Source organism: Ruditapes philippinarum, unplaced genomic scaffold (assembly GCF_026571515.1).
Source record: "Ruditapes philippinarum isolate M1 unplaced genomic scaffold, ASM2657151v2 ctg60_1_1_1_1, whole genome shotgun sequence".
NCBI classification, from domain to species: Eukaryota; Metazoa; Mollusca; class Bivalvia; order Venerida; family Veneridae; genus Ruditapes; species Ruditapes philippinarum.
This window is the reverse complement of record NW_026863697.1, coordinates 147922-163636: the sequence shown is the minus strand read 5'-3', so window position 1 is coordinate 163636 and position 15715 is coordinate 147922. Positions and strand designations below refer to the sequence as shown.

General features: G+C 32.5%; 1 non-coding gene across 1 annotated transcript; it reads left to right on the top strand.

Annotated features, from left to right (window-relative positions):
* Nucleotides 1-3450: 3450 nt before the first annotated feature.
* On the top strand, nt 3451-3523 carry Trnat-agu (transfer RNA threonine (anticodon AGU)). The gene has a single exon. It is a non-coding gene; the product is annotated as a tRNA-Thr (tRNA).
* The last annotated feature ends 12192 nt before the right edge of the window (nt 3524-15715 follow it).

The following is a 15715-nucleotide window of genomic DNA, read 5'->3' as shown; positions in this document are numbered from 1 at the left end:
ACCAGCCTGCGCATCCGCGCAGTCTGATCAGGATCCATGCTGTTCGCAAACGCACTATGTTGGTTTTGTCATGACGCGGCTCATATTCTGACCTTTTACTTAAAGTTCACCGAAAACATTTCAAAGTGTTAGTACAATACATGTACATGCAGGATAAAAGTTAATCATTGGTATTCAATTTTTGTAAACCTGATACCGAAATGTTATTTCACAGACTGGTATATTTTAATGCAATCGCCAATCATATGCTATCTATTGTATTATGTCAAAGTTTGCTATCTGTTGTATAAACATTATTTAATTATTGGTCAGTAAAATCTTTAAACATTACTATGATACAGACAAACAATGAACTAAGTTTTCCACGATGGCATAAATAAATGGTCATGGCCTTCGGTTCTAACCGGTAGGGGACTTTTGTATTGCTTGCAATACTTTGATAATTATTTGTTTATAATAGTTTTAGTTCAAATCAAATTATTATATTATATGTGACCGATCATCTGTAATAATTACACATTATATCAAATTAAATGATAAATAAAATGACATTAGGTCACTTATACCTCAAAAGCTGATGAACAGAATAAAGATTCAATATCTAAAGTTTAAGTTAATAACACTTTAATTTGTTGAATAATGATTTTTTGCTAAAATGCAATTTCTTTTCTTTTTTGTTGCATTCAAATCAAAATAGAACAACGTATTTATATTTGTTCGATTTTCACTCGTTATCATGGTAGTAAGATACCTAAAATAGTTCATGTTTTAAAGGTCATTATAGTTTAAAATACTTCAACTTACAAACAGCTTATCATACTTAACACATATAGATATATGTAAATATGCTTAGCACCCAAACAGACACGAAGGCCATTGATGTCGAATTTAAAAATGAGAGTATGAGGGTAAATTTTTGCAACGTCCCACGTTTGGTAAATAGTTAATTTCGTACCACCCCATTGTTTTCCATACGTTTTGTTACGATGCTTCCAAACCTTTCAATTTAATGACCAACATAGCATATGAACTGTTCCTTATCATGATTTCTGACAAGAGTATGGCCCAATTTCAATGATAATTTTGTAAACGCTCTTAACTCCTTTCTTGATTTTACACTTTGATTAAACATTATGTTCTTTGGTGAAATAAAACGTTGGCAGATAATATGGTTTATAGTACATAACAACTGCAACAATTTTTCTGTTCTTTATAAAGTGGTTGTGCCTATCTATAATGTGTGGTATTTTGCTTTTAAATGTGTGTGTTGTTGTTGTTGTTGTTGTTGTTGTTGTTTGTATTTTTAGGCTCTTTTCGTTTATCTTTTTTTCAGTGCCACTTTACACGAAACATTAATCTTTAAGAATATTATTGAAGAATGAAATGACTTAAGGAAGTGTCGTGCAAAACGTCGCAACCATATGGAATGAATGGAAATAAGTTGTTTGTTGTTGTACTTTATGGAATGAATGGAAAAACAATGGAGCAGACACGTTGTGATCGAATTCTAAACGAATTTGTCATCCGCCTACTTGTCTCCATAATTTTGTTACCATTGATGATTTGAATAAATAAATTCGTCATCATCCAAGAGCTAGACATCTAATCAGATCAACAGCACCACAAATAACCATTAAGACTTGCATTAACAACTGAATAATTTGGTTTTGTAAGTTATGACTTGTGACTTGTTTCGAATAATTCATTGTAATGCAGTTTCGTGTTGTTGTTGTTGTTGTTATTGTTGTTTACATTCTCCTATTTTCTAAGCAGATTCTTCTTGATCAAAAGATCAACACAACAGGTGAATTTTTTTTTGTATCGTGATTATAATAATTTAATAAATGTATCTATTCCATAACTCCATTATACATACTACGAATAGAATGATTTATACGAATAGAAGAATGAAGTACAATTTAGAAAATTAATTTCAGCTCTGAGTCAGTACGTACATAACAGCGCATATTCATTATATTGTTATATCGTTTTAACGGCTTCATATAACACATCAAACATGTATCTTAAACTAGCCATTTACTTTAACAAATAACTTAGGCTTTACCGTATTCATGTTATTGTCCAACAAGATTGACCTGGCACCTGGCACTCTTGCATTTGACCCTGTGGTCGGTATATTCCGTAAACATTAAATGTAATTGTAAATCGATATGAATGTAAATATCAAATTGTTAAAATGCTGAAAATTAAAAATCCTTCTCAGCACAGTCGGTAAAGGGGTTACGGTTAATGGATGTAATCGTAAACTTGTAGGTTCGAATCCTATTTCAGCGATTAATTTTTTTATTTAAATTTTAAAATTGCCATGCTCTTAAAACTATTCCAAACCTTTTTGTTGTGTTGCATTTTTTAAAATTTGCCTTAATAACGTGTATGCACAAAAGCATATATACGATTGCCTACTGTCACACAGCGTTGAAAGATGTTGTAATGAAATAAAAAAATATAATTGTGTATAAAACACCACTTAAAATGTATTCTAAAGCCAGGTGTAGTAAAACGATTTCAAATTAATTCTTGCAAGTTAAATTTTAAAAAAAAGCATAACGTGTGTTGCTTAGGAATCGAACAAGAGACCTTCAGATCGGTAGTGCGACTGTATGAGGACAAAATGACAATTACTTTCACAGTAACTGTTGACAATGAACGGGTCTTGGCTTTCTTCCAATGTCTTACGAAATACCGTAGGAGTTTTAATTTCTCAAAAGATTTAATGATCATTATACATGAACATCATTTGTCATGAAGAAATGTAGCCTCGTCCGAGGATCGGCTTCTTATATGTACCTAATGACCTGTATGTAAGCGAACGGACCGGTATACATATTACGAAATACAGCTCATAGTAAGGAAAATGCCATCATGAAGAAAGTGGCAGAATTCTATTTCTGTTTCAATTTGAAAAATAGTACAGTTGTAGTGATCAAGTATTGCATGGAAGTCACAATGACTACCCTGATTATTAGTTATGACAAAAAAATCACATTCAGCGCTACTTTAAAAGGTAATAAGCATTCAACAGTCTCTAAAACAATTATTGAAGGTTAAAAAACTCATATTTGCTCTTCCTAAAGACGGAGGACCTTATTTTTTTCACAGGCATTATGTTCTTTAAAAGAAGTGTGTTGACATTAAGGTTTAGACTCAATTGATTTCTGTGTCGATGTGACGTTAAACCCAAAACAAAACAAAAACTCAATTGATTTAGATTGTGATTTTATTTTTTTAAATTGTTTTTTTTTATATGTATTTATTAACTTTCTATTTTTCTGTGCAATTGATTTTAGTTTTACATAGTTATACATTTAATAGAAATTTTCTATCTGTTTATTGTTATTATCTGTTATTGTCTGTTATCTGTTGCTATTTGGAAATTTAACGCAACCGTAAAATAAACCAGTATGTAATTTGATATATCAAAGCTTAAACGGCTCCATAGCTCAGTGGTTAGAGCGCCTGTCTAGTAAACAGGAGGTCGAGGGTTCGATCCCCTCTGGAGCCTTTTGCCGATACCTTCACTTCTGTTTTTCTCCTTCTTTTTTTTATCTCATATTAAAAACAAAACTTTTGAAAACAACAAATATATCGTTTTTATTGTTGAATGTTATGCATTTTTAATTTTCAGAAGACTTTTATGTTATATATCAAGATATATATTTTATAAGATTTATGATATATATCTGTAGAATCCCTAGTGTAGATTTTCATACATTTATAGATAATAAGCTCAATATATTGTTGATGTTTTCATTATTTTATGAATGTATAATTATGTAAGTGTATTATATCAATTTCTAGTGCTTTATACAAATTACAAATGAGTAAATAATTTCATTGGCGTGTCCTAATTTCGAAAATGTTTTAATTAAAGGAAATATATGTTTCTTTCTAAATCGTAATTTTGAGATTATAATTGAAAAGGACGAAAGTTCATTCAATATCCAACTTGCCGTGCCGGATGTTCGACGAAATACAACTTGCCGTGCCGAATATTTGACGAAAGTACGTATAATATCCAACTTGCCGCGCCTGCATGTTTGACCCGAAAATTAGTTAAATGAAAACGTCACAAATGCACGTTGTATATTATGTAAAAAATATATTATTATATTCTTCATATTTTTTTAGAACATTTCGTTAAATTATATATTGAACTTAGAATAAATATATCTAAGTAATTAATAGAACAAAACAAAATAATTAATTCTTTTTTTCGGACTTGAGCATAGCAGCTTCTCGTCCACCAAAATAAGGATTGCAATACATAACCTAAACTCAAAACAAACTACTAGTATGTACAAATAATGAAGAAGAAAACATGAAAAAAAAAGAAAAAAAACAACAACAACAAAAACCAACAACAACAAAACAACAAAAGAGAATAATTATGTAACATAAACATCACAAAGTATCATCAAAAAGTTATATTGGAGAGTTATATTAGAGATGATTTAGTTAAGTATAAATTATTATATGAAGAACTTTGTTTTATAAGATTAAAGTAAAAATAATTCATACATTAAGATATACGAGATCTATATGTGCTTTACTATTGCATAAGACATTAAGTCTTATGTTATTAACATAACTAATAAAAGAAATATTAAAACAACAGTACAGTAATGTTATGAAGACTTTATAGAACCCTTCTGTTTTAAAACCATTTTTTCGGTAAGCCGCTTTAGTTACAACCACTTCTGAAGAGACTGGTCCAATTTTGATCGAAAACAGCCAAATTACAAACTCTGATTTGCTGCTGCGCTGTAAAAAATAGTTCTCAAAATGTAACAAACAATTACCAATGATTCACAGATTTTTGATGTGCTGGGCCATTATATCATAATTTAATTTTCTGTGATTTTGATTACTCGAATGAAATTGTGAGAATCAACATTTTAGAAAATATTAACAAATGCTTGTACAAGTACGCCCGATGTTACTTCGCTAATTCCGTGAACAATTAAGGGGAAATCACTGCGTGGAGATTGTGAACAATCGTGTTTTCGCGGTTTCGTGCGAATAGGTCGTAAAAAGTGCAAGTGTTATTTCATTTTGTTTTAGGCTTAACTTATACAAATAAATATATGTCAATTTTTCTATGCATTTTACTTTATTTTACAAATGTTTATTAAGAATGTGTCGTGAAGAAGTGAAAATTAAGAGTTCAGCAGTATCGCGCATGGATAAATATGTGTAACGACGTTAGTAGAACGTCATAATACCCATAATGAGCATTACAATATGCAAAACCTAAAGGTGATGAATTAACACACAGGAAAGTATCCAATATATAAAGGCATAAACCACTTTTAATGGTGAGCAAGCTTTTCACCGATAAGGTTTGTGTGCTTGAAAACGTTAATTACATCTGCATACATTATGTCATAGGGATGTATAACTATGTTATAACATGCATGTTTTTGTATACTTTAATGTTTATTCTGTTTCAGATACATAAATAAATATACGACTTAATTGTCATAATAACATTATATTGCAAGCAAATAGTAAATCTGAACACCAATTATAGAGATAGTAGCTTGTGTAGGCGTAGTGGTAGTCGTAGACCTGTATTTGATATTGGTAGTCGTACACCTGTATTTACGAAAGCCTGAAAGTAACAAATAAAATAAAAAAATAAAAATGCAAAGGCGTTATAACGCGAATAAAGGCGTAGTTACGCCTTTATTCGCGTTATAACGCAAATCAAAAGGCGTAATAACGCGAATAAAGGCGTTATTACGCGAATCAAAAGGCGAAATAACGCGAATAAAGGCGTTATAACGCGAATCAAAAGGCGTAATAACGCGAATAAAGGCGTAATAACGCGAATCAAAAGGCGTAATAACGCAAATAAAGGCGTAATAACGCAAATCAAAAGGCGTAATAACGCAAATAAAGGCGTAGTAACGCGAACCAAAAGGCGTAATAACGCAAATTAAAAGGCATTATAATGCCAATTTAATACCGTATTTATACTAATCAAATTGTCTAGTAACGCGAGAAAGGAAGACCAATATTGCTCAAGATATAAACTCGTATAAAATAATACAATATACATTTACAATAACTATCATTCCATTTGCACAGTAATAATGCAAACTATTTGTCATAAACTAATTCAGAGTAACTTTATTTAAGTCCAGTCCAATGGACCTATAAGACACCAAGTCATCTTATATTGGCAAATATTAAAGAGTCTTCATTAGTTTATGACAAATAGTTTGCATTATTACTGTGCAAATGGAATGATAGTTATTGTAAATGTATATTGTATTATTCTATAGGATATTAAATCTTGAGCAATAAATTCAGATCAATATTGGTCTTTCTTTCTCGCGTTACTAGACAATTTGATTAGTATAAATATGGTATTAAATTGGCATTAAAATGCCTTTTAATTTGCGTTATTACGCCTTTTGGTTCGCGGTACTACGCCTTTATTCGCGTTACTACGCCTTTTGATTTGCGTTATTACGCCTTAATTCGCGTAATTACGCCTTTTGATTCGCGTTATAACGCCTTTATTCGCGTTATTACGCCTTTTTATTCGCGTTATAACGCCTTTATTCGCGTTACTACGCCTTTATTCGCGTTATTACGCCTTTTGATTCGCGTTATAACGCCTTTATTCGCGTTATTACGCCTTTTGGTTCGCATTATAGCGCCTTTATTCGCGTTATTACGCCTTTTGATTCGCGTTATAACGCCTTTATTCGCGTTATTACACCTTTTGATTCGCGTAATAATGCCTTTATTCGCGTTATAACGCCTTTGCATTTTTATTTTTTTATTTTATTTGACACTATTAGGCTTTCGTATGTATTAGCTATTTACCAATAGTTATCCCTTTTACACCTGTAATCTATCTAACGTATTGATTTCCCCGCACGAGCATATTAACCAATCACATTCGATCAAGTGATATCCGCCATACTTTGAAAATGTAAACAAGCCATTTCTGTGCTGAAACAATAAATATCCATTATGTAGTTATATATAAATATATCTACAGGTAATCATGTGTATTTGAAACTATAAAATGTATAGGATAGATCATGAGTACCAGTTGGATGTGAGATTTATCAACGAGCGAAGCGAATTGATAAATCTCACATTCAACTGGTACGAGCGATCTGTCTGACTTAGACCACAGATAGTTTTCTCTGTTTAAGGTGAAGACTGAACATGGGTAAACGACTTTTTTCTCGGTAATTACATAGGGATATCCAAATATATCTTATTCAATCTATTTGGCCTTATTGTAGACAAACAATTACACGAGAAAATGGCATAGTTCATGTTCTTTCATAAGTTACTGAATACTTAATCTATTGAATTATATATTTCACATTCCTTAATAAATTTCTATCAGAAGAAAATTGGGAAGAATTTAAAATTTCTGAATGTGATTACATTACAATTTCGCGTCTTGAACGTAAATCAACTCAGTTGTTATTCCTGTTGGTTCCTCATTTAAACGATTTAATGACGTAACACCGTACACAGCGCTTGAATAAGCGACAGAAATCATGGGCGATGGTTTCTTATCAAGAAAGTGGCTCGTTGGAGAAACGGGAAGGTAATTTTCATTTAGCTTTCCATAATGCTTAAACAACCCTAGGAAGCAGGATATTTGTTGGTTGTCCGGCTGAAATTAAAATTATTTTACTTGATGTTTAGATTCTTTTATTTACTGTATGCTTTAAATACACCCTGCATTGGCTTTTTACCTCATTCATGAACAAAAAACAAATTACAAAACGTCCCTCTGAAGCCTTAAAGCAAAGCATTTCTTTAGCGTCGCAACAGCAGCCCAGTCACCGTTCCGAAACTCCACTCCCTTCCCCACCAGTGGAATCCCCTCTTCCCAAACCAGTAAATGAATGTACATCTACAGTATCTGCTATTAAGAGTGAGCCAGGCATAATTCAGGATTCGATTATTGAAATCACAGTGCCTGAAAATAATAGCACCATCGTCTTAAACAAAAGCGGTCGTAAAATTTAGATATAGATTTATATAGATTGATAAACGCATTTCATTTCAAACGCATTTCATTTCATTATTGCTTGTTTTTTTTACTTACAAATACATAAACTATTCTTGTAAAATGATAAAGTTATGAAATAAATTGGTCAAAGGACTATTGCTATCTTTTTGTTTTTAAGAAGGGAATTACACTTTTTACTTCACTATATGTATTACATAGAAAATTTCCCCGCATAAAGCGTGCACATAACAGGATTTTCCTTTCACTTGAATACAAACATGATAGTTATATCAAACACTTTACTCACCGTAGGGAACGTGTTACAGTATCGCGTTTTTCGGTTACAGTATAGAATTTTAAAGATGGAGGATTATTTGTTGGGAGGACAGGTAGGTGATTTTTATTCCGGTCCGTACTACAAGTAGTTTAGTTTCTTAAAGATGTTTTTGTGCTTTGCTTGTAAGGAACAGAATTCAGTATCTAGTCATATATTTCTTCAAACTCTGCATCGCAGATTTATCGTTATATTGTCTCATAAATATGCAGATTTGACAGTTTGAAAATTTGAATCGAGAGACCAACGCATTTTTCTCCAATTTCGACATTATTTATGCATGCCTAGAAAAAGTAAATCTGCAAAACGTTAGTCCTTTATGTTAGGAAACGTTTATAAAAGTAAATGACCAGTTGAACCTATTTTCCTGTTCGTTAAATGCGTTGAAAAAATAAACAATGTTACAGTATAGAGCGAGGTGATTTGTGCAAGGTTACAGCATAGACCTAGCGATTGCTATCCGATTTTGTTACAGTTTATACTCAGATTTCGGTTACAGTTTAGACTTCGATATTTTCTATATATACTAGGTAAAATGTATGGATGTTACATAGACTTTTAAATCTCTGTGAGCTTATTGGCCCGATGACTATTCGTCCGTCTGTTGTACACATGTGTGTTCAATCTCATCCGCTCAGTAACTACTTGACTTAATGTGATGAAATTTACATGACTTTCTACCTATTAGTTGTTCAAATGATTTCGGTTGCAATCGGGGATACAAAAACCCAAAACAGATTTTGAAAAAGGCAATGTTTAAAGACCCTTCTCGTCTCGAACCAAATTTAAAGCATTCAAATCTAATCATGATAATGGCGTCATTTCGAATGCTTCTTTGTTGAATTTACGATTATTTTGTCATTATTAAATTAAAACTCGTTTTTTCTTATTTCAGACATTCTGTATAGCAGTTTTCATGAAATAATATTGAAAAATATAGAGTATAAATTAAGGTCAGACAATCACAATATCTTTTCTAGTGAGCCTGATCGAGGTACATAATAGTGGCAGAGTCGGGATAAGGCCGTCGACTTCAAATTATCTTTCATTTACTGCTGTAGTTGAAATCCAATCATGACTTTGGATTCTCTGTATGTGAGGAATCTATCAAGCTAATTTACGGAAGGTCGGTGGTTCTAGTCAGGTGCCCGCTCGTATCTGAAATGTTTCACAAAGGGTATCTGGGGTCTTTCTTTACACTAAAGCAGGGATGTTTTCACATGACCTCAGTGTCGTTGAAACTTAAAATCCAAGAAAGCCAAACGTAACAAACCCTTTTTAAATACTTACAAAATTCATTATTGTAGATGGAAATTCCAACTTAAAATAAAATTTATGGTTGAAATATTGCTCACTTAAATACTGTTTATTCATTCTTATGGTATTGCCTGCTTGTTAATTGTGTCTTTTGACAGCTTATCTATGGTATGCAGGCTTTATCACCTCCGATTTCATTTTATTTAGTTTCACTCATTGTATTCTCGTTTAGGACACACGAAATTTTTAACCTGGAGGTAATATGCCGCTTTTCATAGAATGGCAATAACGTGTCACATTGAAGGTTCCATGATTACCGCCATTTGAACACATCCACAGATGTTAAAAAATCTAAAGTGCACCAGTTCATGTTTAATGTGAATTCTGCTGAAGCTGGTGCTATAGAAGGCGTAAACGGTAGCTTGCAGTTACCACTACCATCCATGAACAGGTTTAATCAAACTGATCCTGCAACATTTTCATGTTTTCCGTGTTGGACTTCTGTTAAGGATTCTTGTTTCTCTATTTTATTACTAATAGGCATTATATAATGTGTAATGAAATCAAGCAATAATCATTCTTCTCTCAATACAATTCGATAAAAGTTACTGTTGTTGTCGTGAAAACAGTCCTTACTTAGGACATTACTTATTATGCAAAAAGTCTCAATCTGAAACTTAAAGTAAGAAAAATAGCAAACTATAACTTTTCTGCTGAAGAAAAAAGTAATACAACCTTTCAAGAATGTATTAAATAGAAAGGTATGAGTTATTTCATAAAAATAATGGATACACGAACTTTGTTTGAAATTTGGCAAGTATCTTAACTGTAACCGAAATCTGGGTATAAACTGTAACAAAATTGGATCGAAGTCGCTAGGTCTATGCTGTAACCTTCAAAATTAACCTCGCTCTATACTGTAACATTGTTTATTTTTTTCAAACTCATTTTACCAACAGGAAAATTAGGTTCAATGGTCATTTACTTTTATAAACGTTTCTAAACACAAAGGACTAACGTTTTGTAGATTTACTTTTTCTAGGCATGCTTAAATAATGTCGGAATGAGGAAAAAAATGCGTTGGTCTCTAGATTCAAATCTTTAAACCTTCAAATCTGCACATTTATGAGACAATATAGAGATAAATCTGCGGTGCAGGGTCTTGAAGAAATATATGACTAGATACCGGATTCTGTTCCTTACAAGCAAAGCACAAAAACATCTTTTAGAAACTTTAAACTACTAGTAGTATGGACCTGAATAAAAATCACCTACATCTCTTCCCATAAATAATCCTCCATCTTGAAAATTCTATACTGTAACCGAAAAACGCGATACTGTAACACGTTCCCTACGGTGTTACTGTGATGTGTAGGATATATCAAACACTTTTAAACTTCTCTGATTGGCCAAAAGAAAACAGCTGTGGTCTAAGTAATGTTTGTCGCGCATTGCTTTGATATTATGAATATGTATTGCTAATCCCCTATTTTGATATTGTATTTATATTGTTTTGTTTATGTCATGTATTACAGGAGCGTATCTTTCCATGTTCCCATGACAATATTAAACCCATTGAAAATCTGTCGACCCATGTTGTCATTATATCCCTGAATGAGTGGCCCGGCGGCAATTACTTTTGCAAGACGAAGACAGAGGTTTTCAACAAGCGTGCAATTTTCCACGAATAAGGTTTGATTTTACTTTTCTTTCAGTTTATCAATTGCATTGTTTTTTATATGTTCAAGATAATGCAGTGTGTTTTTGCGGTAACTGAGTGAATTAAGCCTGAACGATCACCGCCTTGTACTAGACTTACTTTCGCTTGGTTTGTTTACATGAAGGATGTTTTGATTTTGTATTGTAAAGTTTAATCACATGCATATTAGACTGCATTTTACTGTTTGATACATGGTTAGTCTGTGGCTGGGAAATGCATTTCATGCAGGCCTTTTTTTCAATTGCTACTAGTTGTAAGTCTGTAAATTTGTTGTTGGACTGCCTTCTTTTCCATATTATATAATCCAGTTGACCCTATTTCAAACTTTGTTCAGTATTCAGCTATTCAGAGATGGATTAATTTGCAACATATTGAATTTCTCATGGTATAAAAACAAATTTGATATTAAATTACAGAATTGTACATGGATTGAAATTGTGTTGAATTTACATGGAATTTGATTTACACTGAATAATACATGGAATCTTGAATTTCACATGGAATATGAAGCACACTGAATTTCACATGGAATTGAATGGCACTGACTTCCTCATGGCATTTGAAATGTGCTAAATTTCTCATGGCATTTGAATAACCAATGAACAGTTTCCGTACTAGCAGACGACAGGTTACTCTCATCAGTTTAGTTTCAGGTAAAGTTAACCGGTTACATATCTCTCAGTATAAATTGTATGTAAATAGCGTAACAGTAAATTTAAGTAACTTCGGTGTCAAAAGGCGGAGAATAGTCTGACTACCTATGCTTTACAATTTTCGGGCTTACCGCATACAGCACTTTCAGTGTTTTGATTTAGATTGTTTATTATTATGTAAATAATAGAAAGTGACATATTTATATATCGATGGAAACGTTCATATTTGCCCTACAGCTTTATCCAAAAATATTTGCAAAAATATAAACAGAAAGATATAACTACCTGTTTAAACCAGAATACCTATTTTGTGTAATGACCAGTTCAAAAGCACGTTGTTTTGGGTTTTTTTTTGTTGACGGGCTTACGTATATGTAAGAAAGTGTGTCAACAACTTATTTGAGGTAAACATATATTGAATTTTAGTTATAATCATTTATTTTATAAGACACAGTACACTACATAAACACAATACACTACTGAGTCCTGACACACATGTCACTACTGACACAAAGGGCACAACTGACAAACAGGACACTACTGACACAAAGGACACACTACTCACAAAGGACACTACTGAAACAGCGAAAAACTGACATACAGGACACTACTTACATACAGAACACTACTGAAACACAGAACTTCACTGACACACAGCGCAATACTGACACAAAAAACACTACTGACACATAGGACACTACTAACATACAGAACACTACTAACACACAGAACATTACTTACATACAGTACACTACTGACGCACAGAACACTAATGACATATAGCACACCTCTAACACACGGAACACTACTGACATACAGAAAACAATTGACACACATGACACTACTGACACACAGGACACTGACATACAGAACACTAGTGACGCACATAGCTCACTACGCACACAGACTGACCTAATACACTACAATGTACTATATAATACACAGGCCACTACTTAAACATAGGCCTGACACACATGATACTTCTGACACACAGCTTACTGAAACACTGACCTTACACACAGAACACTATGTACACATTGAACTTTACTCACTGGACCGTGATTTGACACACAGTAAAGATAACTCACGGAATTCACACAGGGGCAATTACTCATAGACCACTACACTTCGTTCATAGGCCGGACATATGTTATTCTGAAACTAAGATAATTGTATTCTAAAGATTTATTAATGTTCTAGATTTATAAATGAACTATCTGTTGAGAAAACTACTAACTACTGAAAAATTAGATATAAGGATTATTTTCATTTTGTATTTTACACAGACTGTTCAAATCTACATAATCATCATTATCATTTTCCATTACAAAATTGTATTTTTGTAATGATTTATTCGTCTTTTTATATAAGTGATAAACAAGAAGATATTAACGCAATCATAAAATGGCTGCGAAAGAATTGATTAAATCGAAAGGAATAAGTTTAATGTAGTTAAAGGTTACCATAAGAAAGTTGTGATGAATGTGAAATGATTTGTCATAAAAGTATTAAAATGTTATACACATGTAGTAGTATTTCTATTACGGTGTACTTATTTCTTTTATTAATTAATGTCTAATAATGTTTTGTTTTTTTTGACGAGTTTGGGGTTGGGGTGGGGGGGGGGGGTCGGCAAGCTAGCGCATTTTTTCGGCATCCTTTCATTTGCAAAAATTGCATTCCTTGCCTGTCTGGGTATTTCGAGTCACTTCTACATGAACCATAAGCACAATGTTTAGTTGTCCCTTTCCTTTTAACATTAAATCTGATTTTCAACTTGTTTTCCTCTCACAATTGTATATAGTGAAATTACTTAAAATATTGCATCTACAAAAATGTATAATCGATTGTCTAAATGTCTAAATTCAGCACATGCGACGCAGTGGTTATTGAGTAAAATCTATTTTTAGAATAGTGTTAAAGGAGAAGCGTCCTCACGCATAGCTAAATTCAATAAAAAATAACGTCGCAATGGTATTCAGCGCAGTGGTTTCGTCATTTTATCTCTTTATTTTCTTATTTTAACGCGAGTGTAAAATCGAAAACAATAAGTTTAATATTTTTTGCATCATTTAAATGTCAATTTAACATCATTTGCATCTGAAATGTTTCAACTTTATTTCAGTTTCACACTATTTATTACATTTTGCTATATACATATCAGGGAAACACACTGTTTTCTTATACAGTAAACAAAATATATATTAATATATTAAAAAAAACGGAGGGGGTTCCAATTTAGCCCAAAGGCTTTAGCTTCAACAGTCTCGATAGAGGTAAATTTTGGCCAAAGAGCTATGATTTGACCAATCTTGTTAAAGGACCAGACAATGCATCATTTCAAATATCTAACCTTAAACCCATGCAGTCCCGACTAAACAAGATATGCGGTTCAGTTTTGACCCAAAAGGGCTATAATTTATAACTGAGAAGTCTTCTAAGTTATGCCGTGTGTAAAGTATCTATGCATCAGCATTTTGGTTCGTGAAGAATATGAATTTCTAACTAATATTCTTTTTGAATTTAAAGTAACAATAAATAAATATGTAAAATGAATTTTGCAGTCGACCAAAAAACCAAGCATTCTACAGTTTTATTTACCTTTTTAACAGTACAACATTGTTGTAAATCTCATGAAAAATTGTTTATAAATTACGATTTTTAACGGAATATCTCATGGTAACACTAAAGTTCGTATACGAATTTTACAAATGAGCAAATGAGAACTAAAATGCGCTACGTCACAGTGTTAAAGTTTGTTATCCGAAACACAGAAAATATGAGAATTTCTTGTGCAAACACACTTTAACCGTTTTAGCTTCACGGTGCATAAGGCCTGGCGTTTAGAAAAAAATATTCATTCCATAAAAAAGATTAAATTTGTATGAAAACATCCGTTACAATGCGGAAATATACCGTTAAATTAGGACATGTTCGTTGATTTAATATTGATGTACGGATGATCCGAAGGCGGAGTTTCTCATACAAACATAAATTGAGCTTCCGATTTCGCCCCAAAGAGGTTGCGGATTTTTATACTGATGAAACTCATTTTGGTTTTCTGGACACCAAAATAAGATCTGGAGTCGATATGAATCCCAATTTATTAATGAAATGTCGCCATTTCTGTTTTTATGTAGCTTTACTTTACTATAATAATTGAAATAAATGAAACATTTCAGTAGTGTTACACGGATTTTAAAATCTAAGTAAAATAATAATGATTGTGAAAATTAACAATACAATCGCAAAATGAAGAAAAAAACAAACGAGACGGCTAAGTGGAGTTTAATAAGAATATCAGACATACAGCTTTTGTATCATAGTTTGGGGACCTTTCTGTTGAAAAAGTGTCAGAGTTAAATCGTATACATATACATGCACAGTGCGGTAACTGGAGTGCGGGTATCAGTTACCCGCACTCCAGATAATGCCCGTTGATTGGTTCATTTTTGCTGGGGTTTACATATTGTGACGGCAGAGAAAGGGAAAGGGGCAGAAATATCATATTCAAATGCTTGTTCATTGGTTAATTTTTCTGGGGTTTCATATTATGACAACAGGGAACGTGCTGTCATGTTTGACTATGATACAAAAGAGAAAGAACACCAAAACACTCGGCAATCTGATTTATACTCGGGGGCTACGCCCCCTCGTACAAATCAGATAGCCTCGTGTTTCGGTGCTCTTTCTATTACTTAACATACAGCAAGATGGTAAAATAAAAACGAGATTAA